Below are 21862 nucleotides of genomic sequence, written 5' to 3'. Positions count from 1 at the left end.
TGCTAGTCGTACATAGTATCAAGATGTTTGAACAGCACATTTCTGTTATTGACAGGTGACGTCAATAAGAGCCATGCCGTCATCCCGGTGATCCACCCACACCCGCCGTGTGAGATGGTCCTCCTCACGTTCCCGCGTTCCATCATCTGATCAGTCCAGTCCGTTCCATCGCTTGCTCTGTTCCGTCAAGTTGATGGGAGAGGTACGTCGTCAGGCCATCAGTTGAAGAGAAGACCCCTCGCTGGTGTGTCTGGTGAGTGTACGTTGCACTGTGGCCAATATTGTAGGTTAGAATATACAGGTATTATGTATACTGTGGCTAATTGGAAGGACTGTAATATACTAGATTTTGATACTCATGTATACTGGGGTTAATGTATACCGTGGCTGATTGAGAATATCGTAATATTCTAGATTTCAAGTTAGTTTCCAGCCAGCCGAGTATACAGGAAGACTTTGTGAGTGTAGGATATAAACCGTGTGCCAGATGGCGAGGGAAATTTGGTAGAGTTTGAATGTACCTTCGTTTTGTATATATATTTACACGAGAGGTAAATGTTGCTATATGTATGTATGGCTTGTTGGTTATGGCTCTCTGGGGGTGGAAATGGTTCCGTTCATCGACCCAATGATGTGTATGTAAACAAACTCTCTCTCTCTCTCTCTCTCTCTCTCTCTCTCTCTCTCTCTCTCTCTCTCTCTCTCTCTCTCTCTCTCTCTCTCTCTCTCTCTCTCTCTCTCTCTCTCTCTCTCTCTCTCTCACCACACACACACACACATACACACACTGTAGCTTAGAAAGAAAAAGACTAGAAAATCATGTAATAGTTTCTGTATTACAACATTTTAAGGGTATTTAAGAGCATCCCAGCTGTTCATCCTCCCCCTCGCAGCTGGTCGATATATAAGGTACCTCCCTCTGGCTAGTGTGAATATATATATATATATATATATATATATATATATATATATATATATATATATATATATATATATATTTATATATATATATTTATTTTGCTTTGTCGCTGTCTCCAGCGTTAGCGAGGTAGCGCAAGGAAACAGACGAAAGAATGGCTCAACCCACCCATATACACATGTATATACACACACGTCCACACACGCAAATATACATAACTATACATCTCAATGTACACATATATATACACACACATACATATACATATATACACATGTACATAATTCATATTAGTCTCCCCTTTCTTTATTCCCATCGCCACCTCGCCTCACATGGAATAACAACCCCTCCCCCTCCATGTGTGCGAGGTAGCGTTTAGCGTAGGAAAAGACAAACAAAGGGCCCCATTCGCTCACAATCAGTCTCTAGGCTGTCATGTAATTATAGCCTCTGAAACCACAGCTCCCTTTCCACATCCGGCCCCCACACAACTTTCCTATGGTTTACCCCAAGACACGACGCTTCACATGCCCTTGCTTCAATCCATTGACACGCACGTCGACCCCGGATTATACCACATCGTTCAATTCAATCTATTATTGCACGCACTTTCACCCTCCTGCATGCTCAGGCCCGATCACTCAAAATCTTTTTTCAACTCCATCTTCCACCCCCAAAATTTGGTCCCCCCACTTCTCCTCGTTCCCTCCACATCCGATACATATATTCTCTTGAGTCAATCTTTCACTCACTCATTCTCTCATGTGGACCAACAAACATTTCAAAACACCCCCCTTTATTCTCTCTCAACACACTCTTTTTATTTCCACAAATCTCATATAACCTTACATTACATTACTCGATCAAACCCAACTCACACACATATTGTTCCATAATCTCATTCCAGCGGCATCCACCCTCCTGCGCACAAAATCTATCCATAGACCCACGATCGCAACCCATACACATGGTTGTACCACTATCCTTCAAAACATAGCAATTTTTGCTTTCCGAGATAATGATTTCGACTTCCATACATTCTTCAAGGCTCCCAGAACTTTCGCCCCATCCCCCACCCTATGATTCACTTCCGCTTCCATGGTTCCATCCGCTGCCAGATCCACTCCCAGATATCTAAAACACTTTAAACTTTCATCCAGTTTTTCTCCATTCAAAATTACCTCCCAATTGGACTTGACCCTCAACCCTACTGTACTGATAATCCCTTGCTCTTCTTCCATTTCACTATTTAACTTTTTTCGTTCTCTCACTTTTTCCAAACTAAGTCACCAGCTTCTGCAGTTTCTCACATGAAATCAGCCACCAGCGCTTGTATCATCAGCGATAACAAACAACTGCTCACTTCCCAAGCTCTCTCTATCACAACAGACTGCATACTTGCCCTCTTTTCCAAACTCTTGCATTCTCCTCCCTAAAAAACCCCCATCCATAAACAAATTAAAAATCATGGGAGGACTTCACACACCCCTCCGCAAACCTAAATTCACTGAGAGCCAATCCCAATTTTCCTTATCTTCCTACACGTACACGTGCCTTACATCCTCGAATGATATATAATATATTATATATATATATTATATCATATATATATATTTTTTTATATATAATATATATATATATTGAAGCTTATTGATTTTAGTGGTAGAAATTGATGAGAACTGCTATTGCGTTTGTGTGAATAAATTGTACATTTCCTTTTTCATAGCCAGAGGTTGAACCATTATGTGACGTTCATTTTTTCATTCATTTCAAGCTAAAAGTTTTGTTTTCTAAATTGTTTCTTACATTTTTCATATGTATATATATGTATGTGTGTGTGTGTGTGTGTGTGTGCGTGTGTGTGTGTGTGTGTGTGTGTGTGTGTGTGTATGTATATATATATGTATATTATCCCTGGGGATAGGGGTGAAAGAATACTTCCCACGTATTCCTCGCGTGTCGTAGAAAGCGACTAGAGGGGACGGGAGCGGGGGGCCGGAAATCCTCCCCTCCTTGTATTAACTTTCTAAAATGGGAAACAGAAGAAGGAGTCACGCGGGGAGTGCTCATCCTCCTCGAAGGCTCAGAGTGGGGTGCCTAAATGTGTGTGGATGTAACCAAGATGTGAAAAAAGGAGAGATAGGTAGTATGTTTGAGGAAAGGAACCTGGATGTTTTGGCTCTGAGTGAAACGAAGCTCAAGGGTAAAGGGGAAGAGTGGTTTGGAAATGTCTGGGGAGTGAAGTCAGGGGTTAGTGAGAGGACAAGAGCAAGGGAAGGAGTAGCAATACTCCTGAAACAGGAGTTGTGGGAGTATGTGATAGAATGTAAGAAAGTAAATTCTCGATTAATATGGGTAAAATTGAAAGTTGATGGAGAGAGGTGGGTGATTATTGGTGCATATGCACCTGGGCATGAGAAGAAAGATCATGAGAGGCAAGTGTTTTGGGAGCAGCTAAATGAGTGTGTTAGCGGTTTTGATGCACGAGACCGGGTTATAGTGATGGGTGATTTGAATGCAAAGGTGAGTAATGTGGCAGTTGAGGGAATAATTGGTATGCATGGGGTGTTCAGTGTTGTAAATGGAAATGGTGAAGAGCTTGTAGATTTATGTGCTGAAAAAGGACTGATGATTGGGAATACCTGGTTTAAAAAGCGAGATATACATAAGTATACTTATGTAAGTAGGAGAGATGGCCAGAGAGCGTTATTGGATTACGTGTTAATTGACAGGCGTGCGAAAGAGAGACTTTTGGATGTCAATGTGCTGAGAGGTGCAACTGGAGGGATGTCTGATCATTATCTTGTGGAGGCTAAGGTGAAGATTAGTATGGGTTTTCAGAAAAGAAGAGTGAATGTTGGGGTGAAGAAGGTGGTGAGAGTAAGTGAGCTTGGGAAGGAGACCTGTGTGAGGAAGTATCAGGAGAGACTGTGTACAGAATGGAAAAAGGTGAGAACAATGGAAGTAAGGGGAGTGGGGGAGGAATGGGATGTATTTAGGGAATCAGTGATGGATTGCGCAAAAGATGCTTGTGGCATGAGAAGAGTGGGAGGTGGGCTGTTTAGAAAGGGTAGTGAGTGGTGGGATGAAGAAGTAAGAGTATTAGTGAAAGAGAAGAGAGAGGCATTTGGACGATTTTTGCAGGGAAAAAATGCAATTGAGTGGGAGAAGTATAAAAGAAAGAGACAGGAGGTCAAGAGAAAGGTGCAAGAGGTGAAAAAAAGGGCAAATGAGAGTTGGGGTGAGAGACTATCAGTAAATTTTAGGGAGAATAAAAAGATGTTCTGGAAGGAGGTAAATAGGGTGCGTAAGACAAGGGAGCAAATGGGAACTTCAGTGAAGGGCGTAAATGGGGAGGTGATAACAAGTAGTGGTGATGTGAGAAGGAGATGGAATGAGTATTTTGAAGGTTTGTTGAATGTGTCTGATGACAGAGTGGCAGATATAGGGTGTTTGGGTCGAGGTGGTGTGCAAAGTGAGAGGGTTAGGGAAAATGATTTGGTAAACAGAGAAGAGGTAGTAAAAGCTTTGCGGAAGATGAAAGCCGGCAAGGCAGCAGGTTTGGATGGTATTGCAGTGGAATTTATTAAAAAAGGGGGTGACTGTATTGTTGACTGGTTGGTAAGGTTATTTAATGTATGTATGACTCATGGTGAGGTGCCTGAGGATTGGCGGAATGCGTGCATAGTGCCATTGTACAAAGGCAAAGGGGATAAGAGTGAGTGCTCAAATTACAGAGGTATAAGTTTGTTGAGTATTCCTGGTAAATTATATGGGAGGGTATTGATTGAGAGGGTGAAGGCATGTACAGAGCATCAGATTGGGGAAGAGCAGTGCGGTTTCAGAAGTGGTAGAGGATGTGTGGATCAGGTGTTTGCTTTGAAGAATGTATGTGAGAAATACTTAGAAAAGCAAATGGATTTGTATGTAGCATTTATGGATCTGGAGAAGGCATATGATAGAGTTGATAGAGATGCTCTGTGGAAGGTATTAAGAATATATGGTGTGGGAGGCAAGTTGTTAGAAGCAGTGAAAAGTTTTTATCGAGGATGTAAGGCATGTGTACGTGTAGGAAGAGAGGAAAGTGATTGGTTCTCAGTGAATGTAGGTTTGCGGCAGGGGTGTGTGATGTCTCCATGGTTGTTTAATTTGTTTATGGATGGGGTTGTTAGGGAGGTAAATGCAAGAGTCCTGGAAAGAGGGGCAAGTATGAAGTCTGTTGGGGATGAGAGAGCTTGGGAAGTGAGTCAGTTGTTGTTCGCTGATGATACAGCGCTGGTGGCTGATTCATGTGAGAAACTGCAGAAGCTGGTGACTGAGTTTGGTAAAGTGTGTGGAAGAAGAAAGTTAAGAGTAAATGTGAATAAGAGCAAGGTTATTAGGTACAGTAGGGTTGAGGGTCAAGTCAATTGGGAGGTGAGTTTGAATGGAGAAAAACTGGAGGAAGTGAAGTGTTTTAGATATCTGGGAGTGGATCTGTCAGCGGATGGAACCATGGAAGCGGAAGTGGATCATAGGGTGGGGGAGGGGGCGAAAATTTTGGGAGCCTTGAAAAATGTGTGGAAGTCGAGAACATTATCTCGGAAAGCAAAAATGGGTATGTTTGAGGGAATAGTGGTTCCAACAATGTTGTATGGTTGCGAGGCGTGGGCTATGGATAGAGTTGTGCGCAGGAGGATGGATGTGCTGGAAATGAGATGTTTGAGGACAATGTGTGGTGTGAGGTGGTTTGATCGAGTAAGTAACGTAAGGGTAAGAGAGATGTGTGGAAATAAAAAGAGCGTGGTTGAGAGAGCAGAAGAGGGTGTTTTGAAATGGTTTGGGCACATGGAGAGAATGAGTGAGGAGAGATTGACCAAGAGGATATATGTGTCGGAGGTGGAGGGAACGAGGAGAAGAGGGAGACCAAATTGGAGGTGGAAAGATGGAGTGAAAAAGATTTTGTGTGATCGGGGCCTGAACATGCAGGAGGGTGAAAGGAGGGCAAGGAATAGAGTGAATTGGAGCGATGTGGTATACAGGGGTTGACGTGCTGTCAGTGGATTGAATCAAGGCATGTGAAGCGTCTGGGGTAAACCATGGAAAGCTGTGTAGGTATGTATATTTGCGTGTGTGGACGTGTGTATGTACATGTGTATGGGGGGGGGGGTTGGGCCATTTCTTTCGTCTGTTTCCTTGCGCTACCTCGCAAACGCGGGAGACAGCGACAAAGTATAAAAAAAAAAAAAAAAAAAATATATATATATATATATATATATATATATATATATATATATATATATATATATATATATATATATATATATATATATATATATATATATGATCCTGGGATACAGGATTGTAAAGCTATCGCCATGTGGTACACAAATAGCAATCACATTACACAAACACTCTCCAACACTCGCCTCCCGATCTCTCCACCTGAGGTGTTTGCCTGCGACACACACACCGACAAAGAACAGAAGCCTGGCGTCTCCGCCACGCCTCACAACCCCTCCACAATCGGGACTGGAGTGCTGAATGAGGACGCCCTTACCAGATGCACAGTGCCGAACACTGTCGCTCCTCCGAAATCCCGTGACTGAACAGGGCGGTAGTGGAGGGGATGTGCTAGCGGGTCTGGCGTCGAATGGAATGTAAACAGATATGCCTGATGGTTCGCACCCTCCTCAGTGTGTACTTTGAGAAGTCGTAGTGTTGGAGAGTGTTCAAGAAGCCCATTGTCGGTTTATGTTTGTTTACGAAGAAGAAAACTTTTTGGTGGTTCACAGTACAATGTGTGTTTATATTCGCAGATGGTTGTTTACATTGTCTATACCGAATACTAGCCTTATTTGCCCACAGTCGCTCTCTATCTGTCATGTATGATGTACCGAAACCAGAGTCTACCGGTCAGTCCATTGACAGCACGGCGCCCCCCATATACCGCATCTCTGAATTTTGTCTAATGCACGCCACTAGTCCTTCTGAATGTTCAGTCCCCGATACCCTAGGGGCTCTTTCACCCAGTCCTTTCATTTCTTCGTCAATGTTTTCCTTCTTCAATGTTATCTCCACGTTTGATACAGAGGTCGTCTTTGTCAGTCTCTCTTCACTCAATCCTTTCCATGTTTTCGGATCATTTCATCTCTCCATGGTCGGCCATCACAATCAGACTCCTCAATTCAACAGATCTCTCTCACACAGTCATCCCTCCCCACCTCAGCTGTTCCATTACCAACACGTCCACTCCCTTCCCTTCCTTTGCGTTCGAGACCCAAGACTCGCATCCTCACATCATCGTCGGGAGCACTATACCGTCAAACATACCCATTTGTGCCTCCCACAGACAGTGGCTTCTCCCTCCACACCTCAGTGCAGCAAGGACTTTAGCTCCCCATCTTCCCTGTAACTCGCTTCACCTCCCATACTTCCATCTGCTGCTATGTCCACACCCAGCTCAAGGCTCGTACTGTCGTACTCAGGGCTCACACCGTCGTGCTCAAGGCCCGTGCCCTCCAGTTTCTCCCCAATTACTGAATGACATATTTACCCGTGACATGGAGATGGTTGACTAAACCTTCTGTCCGGCATGAGGTTGCTCCACCCTTTGCGATATTTGGAAGATAGTCAGACACTGTTCGCCTAAGAATATTTTTGGACGTCTCCCTTTGAGGAAGATATATTTTAATGTATTATTTCAGTTCCTTTAGTCCAGACTGATCACTGCCCCTTAGATACAACGTTTCGTTCCTCACTACACTCTCCACATGCTCCGGTCCCGGTCCGCATGGAGGCCAAGCCTTCATGATATGGGTCGGCCTCAGTGCTGGCGTTTCCCGTTCTCTTGGCTTTAGACGCGGCTGACGTGTTCTTAATACCTTATGTTCTTCGTTCCTTTAGTATTTTCCGGCCGATTAACTGGTGCTGGTTACAGTTGGTTTTTTTTTCTGTAATTTGTTGATCACTTTGTAACTATTAATCTTACCTGTACCTTCATGTGTAGACGTGAACAAGAGTATTATTCATGTGTGATTAATACTATGATCGCAACGATCCAGCTCTTAAGTGCGACGGTACGGCCCTTGAACACGAGAGTACGACCCTTGGGTATGATGGCATGGCTTTTAACATGATCCTCAAGGGTTAGGTCAAAGGCCAGGCCGTCATACCGTCGTTCTCAGGGGTCGTACTGTCGTACTCAAGGCTCGTACCGCTGTACTCAAGGGTAGTGCCGTCGTGCCCAAGGCTCGTGCCATCGTACTCAAGGCTCGTGCCATCGTGCTTAAGGCTCGTGCCATCGTGCTCAAGGCTCGTGCCATCGTGCTTAAGGCTCGTGCCATCGTGCTCAAGGCTCGTGCCATCGTGCTCAAGGCTCGTGCCATCGTGCTCAAGGCCCGTAACGTCGTGCTCAAGGCTCATACCATCGTGCCATCGTGCTCAAGGCTCGTACCGTCGTACTCAAGGCTCGTACCAACGTGCTCAAGGCTCGTGCCATCGTGCTCAAGGCCCGTACCGTCGTGCTCAAGGCTCGTACCATCGTGCTCAAGGCTCGTGCCATCGTGCTCAAGGCTCGTACCATCGTGCTCAAGGCTCGTACCATCGTGCTCAAGGCTCGCACTGTCGTGCTCAAGGCTCGTACCATCGTCCTCGAAGCCCGTACCGTCGTGCTCAAGGCTCGTACCATCGTGCTCAAGGCTCGTGCCATCGTGCTCAAGGCTCGTACCATCGTGCTCAAGGCTCGTGCCATCGTGCTCAAGGCCCGTACCGTCGTGCTCAAGGCTCGTACCATCGTGCTCAAGGCTCGTGCCATCGTGCTCAAGGCCCGTACCGTCGTGCTCAAGGCCCGTACCGTCGTGCTCAAGGCTCGTACCATCGTGCTCAAGGCTCGTACCATCGTGCTCAAGGCTCGTACCGTCGTGCTCAAGGCTCGTACCATCGTGCTCAAGGCTCGCACTGTCATGCTCAAGGCTCGTACCATCGTGCTCAAGGCTCGTGCCATCGTGCTCAAGTCTCGCACTGTCGTGCTCAAGGCTCGAACCATCGTGCTCAAGGCTCGTGCCGTCGTGCTTAAGGCTCGTACCATCGTGCTCAAGGCTCGCACTGTCGTGCTCAAGGCTCGAACCATCGTGCTCAAGGCTCGTACCGTCGTGTGCTCAAGGCTCGTACCGTCGTGCTCAAGGCTCGTACCATCGTGCTCAAGGCTCGTACCGTCGTGTGCTCAAGGCTCGCACTGTCGTGCTCAAGGCTCGAACCATCGTGCTCAAGGCTCGTACCGTCGTGCTCAAGGCTCGTACCATCGTGCTCAAGGCTCTTACCATCGTGCTCAATGCTCGTACCATCGTGCTCAAGGCTCGTACCATCGTGCTCAAGGCTCGTACCGTCGTGCTCAAGGCTCGTACCATCGTGCTCAAGGCTCGTACCATCATGCTCAAGGCTCGTACCATCGTACTCAAGGCTCGTACCATCGTGCTCAAGGCTCGTACCACCGCACTCAAGGGTAACTTTAGCACATCCTCATTAAACACGTCCAGGAAGCACTCTCGTTCCACACTGCATTGCTGTGTGCAGGTAACATACGTGGCAGAGGTGGTCACTCTGGCGTCACTGTGAGCCATCTGAACTTTGTGAATATAAGAGAACGAACTGTGTCCTCCCGCCCTCCTGCCCCTCACACACACACACACACACACACACACACACACACACACACACACACACATGCTAGTCGTACATAGTATCAAGATGTTTGAACAGCACATTTCTGTTATTGACAGGTGACGTCAATAAGAGCCATGCCGTCATCCCGGTGATCCACCCACACCCGCCGTGTGAGATGGTCCTCCTCACGTTCCCGCGTTCCATCATCTGATCAGTCCAGTCCTTTCCATCGCTTGCTCTGTTCCGTCAAGTTGATGGGAGAGGTACGTCGTCAGGCCATCAGTTTGAAGACAAGACCCCTCGCTGGTGTGTCTGGTGAGTGTACGTTGCACTGTGGCCAATATTGTAGGTTAGAATATACAGGTATTATGTATACTGTGGCTAATTGGAAGGACTGTAATATACTAGATTTTGATACTCATGTATACTGGGGTTAATGTATGCCGTGGCTGATTGAGAATATCGTAATATTCTAGATTTCAAGTTAGTTTCCAGCCAGCCGAGTATACAGGAAGACTTTGTGAGTGTAGGATATAAACCGTGTGCCAGATGGCGAGGGAAATTTGGTAGAGTTTGAATGTACCTTCGTTTTGTATATATATTTACACGAGAGGTAAATGTTGCTATATGTATGTATGGCTTGTTGGTTATGGCTCTCTGGGGGTGGAAATGGTTCCGTTCATCGACCCAGTGATGTGTATGTAAACAAACTCTCTCTCTCTCTCTCTCTCTCTCTCTCTCTCTCTCTCTCTCTCTCTCTCTCTCTCTCTCTCTCTCTCTCTCTCTCTCTCTCTCTCTCTCTCTCTCTCTCTCTCTCTCACCACACACACACACACATACACACACTGTAGCTTAGAAAGAAAAAGACTAGAAAATCATGTAATAGTTTCTGTATTACAACATTTTAAGGGTATTTAAGAGCATCCCAGCTGTTCATCCTCCCCCTCGCAGCTGGTCGATATATAAGGTACCTCCCTCTGGCTAGTGTGAATATATATATATATATATATATATATATATATATATATATATATATATATATATATATATATATATTTATATATATATATTTATTTTGCTTTGTCGCTGTCTCCAGCGTTAGCGAGGTAGCGCAAGGAAACAGACGAAAGAATGGCTCAACCCACCCATATACACATGTATATACACACACGTCCACACACGCAAATATACATAACTATACATCTCAATGTACACATATATATACACACACATACATATACATATATACACATGTACATAATTCATATAGTCTGCCTTTCTTTATTCCCATCGCCACCTCGCCACACATGGAATAACAACCCCCTCCCCCCTCATGTGTGCGAGGTAGCGCTAGGAAAAGACAACAAAGGCCCCATTCGTTCACACTCAGTCTCTAGCTGTCATGTAATAATGCACTGAAACCACAGCTCCCTTTCCACATCCAGGCCCCACACAACTTTCCATGGTTTACCCCAGACGCTTCACATGCCCTGCTTCAATCCATTGACAGCACGTCGACCCCGGTATACCACATCGTTCCAATTCACTCTATTCCTTGCACGCCTTTCACCCTCCTGCATGCTCAGGCCCCGATCACTTAAAATCTTTTTCACTCCATCTTTCCACCTCCAATTTGGTCTCCCACTTCTCCTCGTTCCCTCCACCTCCGATACATATATCCTCTTGGTCAATCTTTCCTCACTCATTCTCTCCATGTGACCAAACCATTTCAAAACACCCTCTTCTCTCTCAACCACACTCTTTTTATTTCCACACATCTCTCATACCCTTACATTACTTACTCGATCAAACCACCTCACACCACATATTGTCCTCATACATCTCATTTCCAGCGCATCCACCCTCCTGCGCACAACTCTATCCATAGCCCACGCCTCGCAACCATACAACATTGTTGTACCACTATTCCTTCAAACATAGCCATTTTTGCTTTCCGAGATAATGTTCTCGACTTCCAAACATTCTTCAAGGCTCCCAGAACTTTCGCCCCCTCCCCCACCCTATGATTCACTTCCGCTTCCATGGTTCCATCCGCTGCCAGATCCACTCCCAGATATCTAAAACACTTTACTTCCTCCAGTTTTTCTCCATTCAAACTTACCTCCCAATTGACTTGACCCTCAACCCTACTGTACCTGATAACCTTGCTCTTATTCACATTCACTATTAACTTTCTTCTTTCTCTCACTTTACCAAACTAAGTCACCAGCTTCTGCAGTTTCTCACATGAATCAGCCACCAGCGCTGTGTCATCAGCGAACAACAACTGGCTCACTTCCCAAGCTCTCTCATCCACAACAGACTGCATACTTGCCCCTCTTTCCAAAACTCTTGCATTCTCCTCCCTAACAACCCCATCCATAAACAAATTAAACAACCATGGAGACATCACACACCCCTGCCGCAAACCTACATTCACTGAGAGCCAATCACTTTCCTCTCTTCCTACACGTACACGTGCCTTACATCCTCGATGAATATATATATATATATATATATATATATATATATATATATATATATATATATATATATATATATATATATTGAAGCTTATTGATTCAGTGGTGAAATTGATGAGAACTGCTATTGACGTTTGTGTGAATAAATTGTACATTTCCTTTTCCATAGCCAGAGGTTGAACCATTATGTGACGTTCATTTTTTCATTCATTTCAAGCTAAAAGTTTGTTTTCTAAATTGTTTCTTACATTTTTCATATGTATATATATGTATGTGTGTGTGTGTGTGTGTGTGTGTGTGTGCGTGTGTGTGTGTGTGTGTGTGTGTGTGTTTGTGTATATATATATATGTATATTATCCCTGGGGATAGGGGTGAAAGAATACTTCCCACGTATTCCTCGCGTGCCGTAGAAAGCGACTAGAGGGGACGGGAGCGGAGGGCCGGAAATCCTCCCCTCCTTGTATTAACTTTCTAAAATGGGAAACAGAAGAAGGAGTCACGCGGGGAGTGCTCATCCTCCTCGAAGGCTCAGAGTGGGGTGCCTAAATGTGTGTGGATGTAACCAAGATGTGAAAAAAGGAGAGATAGGTAGTATGTTTGAGGAAAGGAACCTGGATGTTTTGGCTCTGAGTGAAACGAAGCTCAAGGGTAAAGGGGAAGAGTGGTTTGGAAATGTCTGGGGAGTGAAGTCAGGGGTTAGTGAGAGGACAAGAGCAAGGGAAGGAGTAGCAATACTCCTGAAACAGGAGTTGTGGGAGTATGTGATAGAATGTAAGAAAGTAAATTCTCGATTAATATGGGTAAAATTGAAAGTTGATGGAGAGAGGTGGGTGATTATTGGTGCATATGCACCTGGGCATGAGAAGAAAGATCATGAGAGGCAAGTGTTTTGGGAGCAGCTAAATGAGTGTGTTAGCGGTTTTGATGCACGAGACTGGGTTATAGTGATGGGTGATTTGAATGCAAAGGTGAGTATTGTGGCAGTTGAGGGAATAATTGGTATGCATGGGGTGTTCAGTGTTGTAAATGGAAATGGTGAAGAGCTTGTAGATTTATGTGCTGAAAAAGGACTGATGATTGGGAATACCTGGTTTAAAAAGCGAGATATACATAAGTATACTTATGTAAGTAGGAGAGATGGCCAGAGAGCGTTATTGGATTACGTGTTAATTGACAGGCGTGCGAAAGAGAGACTTTTGGATGTCAATGTGCTGAGAGGTGCAACTGGAGGGATGTCTGATCATTATCTTGTGGAGGCTAAGGTGAAGATTAGTATGGGTTTTCAGAAAAGAAGAGTGAATGTTGGGGTGAAGAAGGTGGTGAGAGTAAGTGAGCTTGGGAAGGAGACCTGTGTGAAGAAGTATCATGAGAGACTGTGTACAGAATGGAAAAAGGTGAGAACAATGGAAGTAAGGGGAGTGGGGGAGGAATGGGATGTATTTAGGGAATCAGTGATGGATTGCGCAAAAGATGCTTGTGGCATGAGAAGAGTGGGAGGTGGGCTGTTTAGAAAGGGTAGTGAGTGGTGGGATGAGGAAGTAAGAGTATTAGTGAAAGAGAAGAGAGAGGCATTTGGACGATTTTTGCAGGGAAAAAATGCAATTGAGCGGGAGAAGTATAAAAGAAAGAGACAGGAGGTCAAGAGAAAGGTGCAAGAGGTGAAAAAAAGGGCAAATGAGAGTTGGGGTGAGAGACTATCAGTAAATTTTAGGGAGAATAAAAAGATGTTCTGGAAGGAGGTAAATAGGGTGCGTAAGACAAGGGAGCAAATGGGAACTTCAGTGAAGGGCGTAAATGGGGAGGTGATAACAAGTAGTGGTGATGTGAGAAGGAGATGGAATGAGTATTTTGAAGGTTTGTTGAATGTGTCTGATGACAGAGTGGCAGATATAGGGTGTTTGGGTCGAGGTGGTGTGCAAAGTGAGAGGGTTAGGGAAAATGATTTGGTAAACAGAGAAGAGGTAGTAAAAGCTTTGCGGAAGATGAAAGCCGGCAAGGCAGCAGGTTTGGATGGTATTGCAGTGGAATTTATTAAAAAAGGGGGTGACTGTATTGTTGACTGGTTGGTAAGGTTATTTAATGTATGTATGACTCATGGTGAGGTGCCTGAGGATTGGCGGAATGCGTGCATAGTGCCATTGTACAAAGGCAAAGGGGATAAGAGTGAGTGCTCAAATTACAGAGGTATAAGTTTGTTGAGTATTCCTGGTAAATTATATGGGAGGGTATTGATTGAGAGGGTGAAGGCATGTACAGAGCATCAGATTGGGGAAGAGCAGTGTGGTTTCAGAAGTGGTAGAGGATGTGTGGATCAGGTGTTTGCTTTGAAGAATGTATGTGAGAAATACTTAGAAAAGCAAATGGATTTGTATGTAGCATTTATGGATCTGGAGAAGGCATATGATAGAGTTGATAGAGATGCTCTGTGGAAGGTATTAAGAATATATGGTGTGGGAGGCAAGTTGTTAGAAGCAGTGAAAAGTTTTTATCGAGGATGTAAGGCATGTGTACGTGTAGGAAGAGAGGAAAGTGATTGGTTCTCAGTGAATGTAGGTTTGCGGCAGGGGTGTGTGATGTCTCCATGGTTGTTTAATTTGTTTATGGATGGGGTTGTTAGGGAGGTAAATGCAAGAGTCTTGGAAAGAGGGGCAAGTATGAAGTCTGTTGGGGATGAGAGAGCTTGGGAAGTGAGTCAGTTGTTGTTCGCTGATGATACAGCGCTGGTGGCGGATTCATGTGAGAAACTGCAGAAGCTGGTGACGGAGTTTGGTAAAGTGTGTGGAAGAAGAAAGTTAAGAGTAAATGTGAATAAGAGCAAGGTTATTAGGTACAGTAGGGTTGAGGGTCAAGTCAATTGGGAGGTGAGTTTGAATGGTGAAAAACTGGAGGAAGTGAAGTGTTTTAGATATCTGGGAGTGGATCTGTCAGCGGATGGAACCATGGAAGCGGAAGTGGATCATAGGGTGGGGGAGGGGGCGAAAATTTTGGGAGCCTTGAAAAATGTGTGGAAGTCGAGAACATTATCCCGGAAAGCAAAAATGGGTATGTTTGAAGGAATAGTAGTTCCAACAATGTTGTATGGTTGCGAGGCGTGGGCTATGGATAGAGTTGTGCGCAGGAGGATGGATGTGCTGGAAATGAGATGTTTGAGGACAATGTGTGGTGTGAGGTGGTTTGATCGAGTAAGTAACGTAAGGGTAAGAGAGATGTGTGGAAATAAAAAGGAGCGTGGTTGAGAGAGCAGAAGAGGGTGTTTTGAAATGGTTTGGGCACATGGAGAGGATGAGTGAGGAAAGATTGACCAAGAGGATATATGTGTCGGAGGTGGAGGGAACGAGGAGAAGAGGGAGACCAAATTGGAGGTGGAAAGATGGAGTGAAAAGGATTTTGTGTGATCGGGGCCTGAACATGCAGGAGGGTGAAAGGAGGGCAAGGAATAGAGTGAATTGGAGCGATGTGGTATACAGGGGTTGACGTGCTGTCAGTGGATTGAATCAAGGCATGTGAAGCGTCCGGGGTAAACCATGGAAAGCTGTGTAGGTATGTATATTTCCGTGTGTGGACGTATGTATGTACATGTGTATGGGGGGGGGTTGGGCCATTTCTTTCGTCTGTTTCCTTGCGCTACCTCGCAAACGCGGGAGACAGCGACAAAGTATAAAAAAAAAAAAAAAATATATATATATATATATATATATATATATATATATATATATATATATATATATATATATATATATATATATATGTATGTATTGGAAAGGATCATAAATTTGCGCGTGAATAAGTATATTCCTATGAGTCCCTATGGACTCATTGGAATATATATATATATATATATATATATATATATATATATATATATATATATATATATTTTTTTTTTTTTTTTTGTTATACTATTCGCCATTTCCCGCGATAGCGAGGTAGCGTTAAGAACAGAGGACTGGGCCTTTGAGGGAATATCCTCACCTGGCCCTCTTCTCTGTTCCTTCTTTTGGAAAATTAAAAAAAAAAAACGAGAGGGGAGGATTTCCAGCCCCCCGCTCCCTTCCCTTTTAGTCGCCTTCTACGACACGCAGGGAATACGTGGGAAGTATTCTTTCTCCCCTATCCCCAGGGAAAATATATATATATATATATATATATATATATATATATATATATATATATATATATATATATTTTTTTTTTTTTTTTTCTTTCCTATTAGTCCACGGGGAAAATGAAACACGATAATTTCCCAAGTGCACTTTCGTGTAATAATCACATCATCAGGGGAGACACAAGAGAGAAATATAAGTCAGCTGATATACATCGAAGAGACGAAGCCAGGACGCCATTTGATAAACTTGCGATTCTCCAAGACATACAACGAGCGTTCATAAACTTAACATTTTACAAATTATATCAACAATAAAGTTATCTAATTTGTAGAGACCTTCACTAATATTAAGATTATAATTCTTCGTGTATTTAATGATAGAAGATTCAGTGATATTTCTCGTGGTAATAAAGTTAAGAGTTCATAACTGAGATGGCATTACTCCAGTCAATACAATGATCATAGTTTTTAACGTGATTAAACAAGGCATTTGATTCTTGTCCCGTTCTTATACTATATTTATGTTGCTTAAGTCTAACAGAAAGATCCTTACCAGTCTGCCCAACATGAAATTTATCACAATTTCCACATGGCACTTTATAGATGCATCCAAGAGAATTTTCTGGTGAATTCCTAATTAAGATATTCCTTATAGTATTATTGTTGCTGAAGGCAACATCTACATTAAAGGATTTAAGCAACGTGGGAAGTAAAGTGAAATTATTATTAAAAGGGAGAACTGAAAGATTTTTGGTGTCAATGGGAGGTTTGGGCTCAACTCTATGAAATGATTCCTTTGCTAACTTGAGGGATTTATCAATGAAATATCTAGGGTACTTTAACTTAGATCCAATAGAATATATCTTCTCAAACTCATCATCAATAAACTCTGGACTGCAAATATGTAATGCCTTAAGGAACATAGATTGAAATGATGATAATTTAACTCTGTCATGTTGAGATGAGTAATAATGGATATATGAGCATACATTGGTAGGTTTTCTGTATATGCTAAACTTAAACTTGTTTCCTTGCCTATGGATCATGCAATCTAAAAATGGTAACATACCATTATTTTCATTTTCTATAGTAAATTTGATGGAAGGTACTAAATTGTTAAGTAAGGGGAGAAATATTTGTAAATTTTCATTTGTTGGCCAAACACAAAGAACATCATCTACATACCTAAACCAAATTGCATTAGAAGGTAAGATATCCTTTAGTAATTTTGTTTCAAAAACTTCCATATAAAGATTACTTAGTACAGGTGTATATGTGTATATATTTATGTTAATTTTTATATATTATACTTTTTGCGAGGTAACGCAAGGAAACAGACGAAAGAATGGCCCAACCCACCTACATACACATATATATACATACACGCCCACACACGCACATATACATACCTATACATTTCAGCGTATACATACATATTCATACACAGACATATACATATATCTACGCATATACATATTCATACTTGCTGTCTTTATTGATTCCCGTCGCTACCCCGTAACACATTCGTTCACACTCAGTCTCTAGCTGTCATGTGTAATGCACCGAAACCACAGCTCCCTTTCCACATCCAGGCCCCACAAAACTTTCCATGGTTTACCGCAGACGCTTCACTTACCCTGGTTCAATCCATTGACAGAACATTTACCCCGGTATACCACATCGGTTCAATTCACTCTATTCCTTGCACGCCTTTCACCCTCCTGTATGTTCAGGCCCCAATCGCTCAAAATCTTTTTTCACTCCATCCGTCCGCCTCCACTTTGGTCTCTCACTTCTCTTCGTTCCCTCCTCCTCTGACGCATTTATCTTCTTTGTCAATCTTTCCTCACTCATTCTCTCCATGTGACCATATCATTTCAATATACCCTCTTCTGCTCTCACAACGGCACTTTTTATTGCCAAACATTTCTCTTACCCTTTCATTACTTACTCGATCAAAGCACCTCACACCACTTATTGTCTTCATACATCTCATTTCCAACACATCCACCCTCCTCCGCACAAGCCCTATCTATATCCCACACCTTCCAACAATATAACATTGTTGGAACCACTATTCCCTCAAACACCAATTTTTGCTCTCCGAGATCACGTTTTCGCCTCCACACATTTTTCAACGCTTCCTGAACCTTCCCCCCTTCCCCACCTTGTGACTCACTTTCGCTTCCATGGTTCCATTCGCTGCTAAATCCACTCCCAGATATCTAAAACACTTCACTCTCTCCACTTTTTCTCCATTCAAACTTGCCTCCTAGTTGACTTTTCCTTCAACCCTACTGAGCCTAATAACCTTGCTCTTATTCACATTTACTCTCAGCTTTCTTCTTTCACACACTTTACCAAACTCAGCCACCAGCTTCTGCAGTGTCTGTCAACTCCATCGTATGCTTTCTTCAGATCCATAAATGCCACATACATGTCCATTTGTTTTTCTAAGATTTCTCACATACATTCTTTAAAGCAAACACCTAATCCACACATCCTCTGCCACTTCTGAAACCACACTGCTCTTCCCCAATCTGATGCTCTGTACATGCCTTCACCCTCTCAATCAATACCCTCCCATATAATTTCACTGGAATACTCAACAAACTTATACCTCTGTAACTTGAACACTCACCTTTATCCCCTTTGCCTTTGTTCAGTGGCACTGTGCATGCATTCCGCTAATCCTGAGGCACTTCACCATAAACCATACATACACTGAATATCCTCACCAACCAGTCAACAAACTATCACTCCTTTTTTAATTAATTCCACAGCAATAACATCCGAACCCGTCGCCTTGCCGGCTTTCATCTTCCGCAAAGCTTTCACTATCTCTTTTCTGTGTGCCAAACCATTCTCCCTAACCCTTTCACTTCGCACACCACCTCGACCAAAACACCCTATATCTCCCACTCTTATCATCAGATACATTCAACATACCTTCAAAATACTCACACCATCTCCTTCTCAATTCACCACTACTTGTTATTACCTCTCCATTAGCCCCCTTCACCGATGTTCCCATTTGTTCTCTTCTCTTCCGCACTTTATTTAACTCCTTCCAAAACATCTAATTCTCCCTGAAATTTAACAATACTCCTTCACCGCAACTCTCATTTGCCCTCAAGTTTACCTCCACCACCATTCTCTTGGCCTCCTGCCACTTTCTTTTATACATCTCCCAGTCATTTGCACTGTTTCCCTGCAAAAATCGTCCAAATGCCTCTCTCTTCTCTTTTACTAACAATCTTACTTCTCCATACCACCACTTACTACCCTTTCTAATCTGGCCACCTGCCACCTTTCTCATGCCATATGCCTCTTTTGCGCAAGCTGTCACTGCTTCCCTAAATACATCCCATTCCTCCTCCCACTCCCCTTACGTCATTTGTTCTTACCTTTTTCCCATGGTACACTCAATCTCTCCTGGTACTTAGGTACTTATTCACACAAGTCTCCTTTCCAAGCTCACTCTCACCACTCTATTCACCCCAACATTCTTCTTTTCTGAAAACCTCTACAAATCTTCACCTTCGCCTCCACAAGATAATGATCAGACATCCCTCCAGTTGCCCCTCTCAGCATATTAACACACACACACACACACACACACACACACACACACACATATATATTTATTTATTTATTTATTTATATTTATTATACTTTGTCGCTGTCTCCAGCGTTAGCGAGGTAGCGCAAAGAATCATACGAAAGAATGGCCCAACACACCCACATACACATCCACACACGCACATATACATACCTATACATCTCAACGGATACACATATATACACACACAGACATATACATATATACACAAGTACGTATTTCATACTGTCTGCCCTTATTCATTCTCGTCGCCACCCCGCCAACCATGAAATGAAAATTCCCCTTCCCCCGCATGTGCACGAGATAGCGCTAGGAAAAGACAACAAAGGCCACATTCGTTCACAGTCTCTAGCTGTCATTTATATCCACCGAAACCACAGCTCCCTTTCCACATCCAGGCCCCACAAAACTTTCAATGGTTTATCCTTGACACTTCACATGCCTGGCTCAATCCATTGACAGCACGTCGTGCCCGATACACCACATCGTTCCAATTCACTCTATTCCTTGCACGCATATCACCCTCCTGCATGTTCAGGCCCCGATCACTCAAAATCTTTTTCACTCCGTCTCTCCACCTCCAATTTGGTCTCCCACTTCTTCTCGTTCCCTCCATCTCTGACACCATATATCCTCTTGGTCAATCTTTCGTCACTAATCCTCTCCATGTGACCAAACCATTTCAAAACACCCTCTTCTGCTCTCTCAACCACACTCTTTTTATTACCTCACATCTCTCTTACCCTTTCATTATTTACTCGATCAAACCACCTCACACCACATATTGTCCTCAAACATCTCATTTCTAGCTTATCCACCCTCCTCCGTACGACTCTATCTACAGCCCACGCCTCGCAACCATATGATATTGTTGGAACCACTATTCCTTCAAACATACCCATATTTGCTTTCCAAGATAACGTTCTCGACTTCCACACATTTTTCAACGCTCCCAGAACTTTCGCCCCCCACCCAGTCCTATGATTCACTTCCGCTTCCATTGCTCCATCCGCTGCCAAATCCACTCCCAGTTATCTAAAACACTTCACTTCCTCCAGTTTTTCTCCTTTCAAATTCACCTCCCAGTTGACTTGTCCCTCAACCCTAGTGTACCTGATAACCTTGCTCTTATTCACATTTACTCTCAGCTTTCTTCTTTCGCACACTTTACCAAACTCGGTCACCAGCTTCTGCAGTTTTTCACACGAATCAGCCACCAGCGCTGTATCACCAGCGAACAACAACTGACCCACTTCCCAAGCTCTCTCATCCACAACAGACTGCATACTTGCACCTCTTTCCAAAAACTCTTGCATTCACCTCCCTAACAACCCCATCCATGAACAAATTAAACAACCATGTAGACATCACGCACCCCTGCCGCAAACCAACATTTACTGAGAACCAATCACTTTTCTCTCTTCCTACCCGTACACATGCCTTACATCCTCGATAAAAACTTTTCACTGCTTCAAACAACTTACCTCCCACAGAGCATCTCTATCAACTCTATCATATGCCTTCTCCAGATCCATGAATGCAACATACAAATCCATTTGCTTTTCTAAGTATTTCTCACACACATTTTTTAAAGCAAACACCTGATCCACACATCCTCTACCACTTCTGAAACCACACTGCTCTTCCCCAATCTGATGCTCTGTACATGCCTTCACCCCCTCAATCAATACCCTCCCATATAATTTACCAGGAATACTCAACAAACTTATACCTCTGTAATTTGAGCACTCACTCTCATCCCCTTTGCCTTTGTACACTGGCACTATGCAAGCACTCCGCCAGTCCTCAGGCACCTCACCCTGAGTCATACATACATTAAATAACCTTACCAACCAGTCAACAATACAATCACCCCCTTTTTTAATAAATTCCACTGCAATACTATCCAAACCCGCTGCCTTGTTGGATTTCATCTTCCACAAAGTTTTTACTACCTCTTCTTTGTTTACCAAATCATTCTCCCTAACCCTCTCACTTTGCACACCACCTCGACCAAAACACCCTATATCTGCCACTCTATCATCAGACACATTCAACAAACCTTCAAAAGACTCACTCCATCTCCTTC

At 43.4% G+C, this 21862-nt stretch overlaps 1 protein-coding gene across 13 annotated transcripts in view; it reads left to right on the top strand.

Annotated features, from left to right (window-relative positions):
* LOC139751795 (uncharacterized) overlaps positions 1 to 21862 on the top strand; it is a 1071207-nt gene that overhangs the window by 946759 nt on the left and 102586 nt on the right. For 6 of the 13 annotated variants that reach the window (XM_071667334.1, XM_071667336.1, XM_071667335.1 and 3 more), the window contains one exon: positions 56 to 253. The exons of 5 other annotated variants lie outside the window; for them this stretch is intronic. The gene's annotated coding sequence lies outside the window, so the exon portion shown is untranslated. Of the gene's footprint in view, positions 1 to 55; positions 254 to 9679; positions 9878 to 21862 lie in introns of those variants that run through there. 2 more of the 13 variants (XM_071667332.1, XM_071667343.1) reach the window with 1 other exon arrangement.

Source organism: Panulirus ornatus, chromosome 12 (assembly GCF_036320965.1).
Source record: "Panulirus ornatus isolate Po-2019 chromosome 12, ASM3632096v1, whole genome shotgun sequence".
Taxonomy (NCBI): Eukaryota; Metazoa; Arthropoda; class Malacostraca; order Decapoda; family Palinuridae; genus Panulirus; species Panulirus ornatus.
The sequence above is the reverse complement of the archived record's forward strand: the minus strand, read 5'-3'. Positions and strand labels throughout refer to the sequence as shown.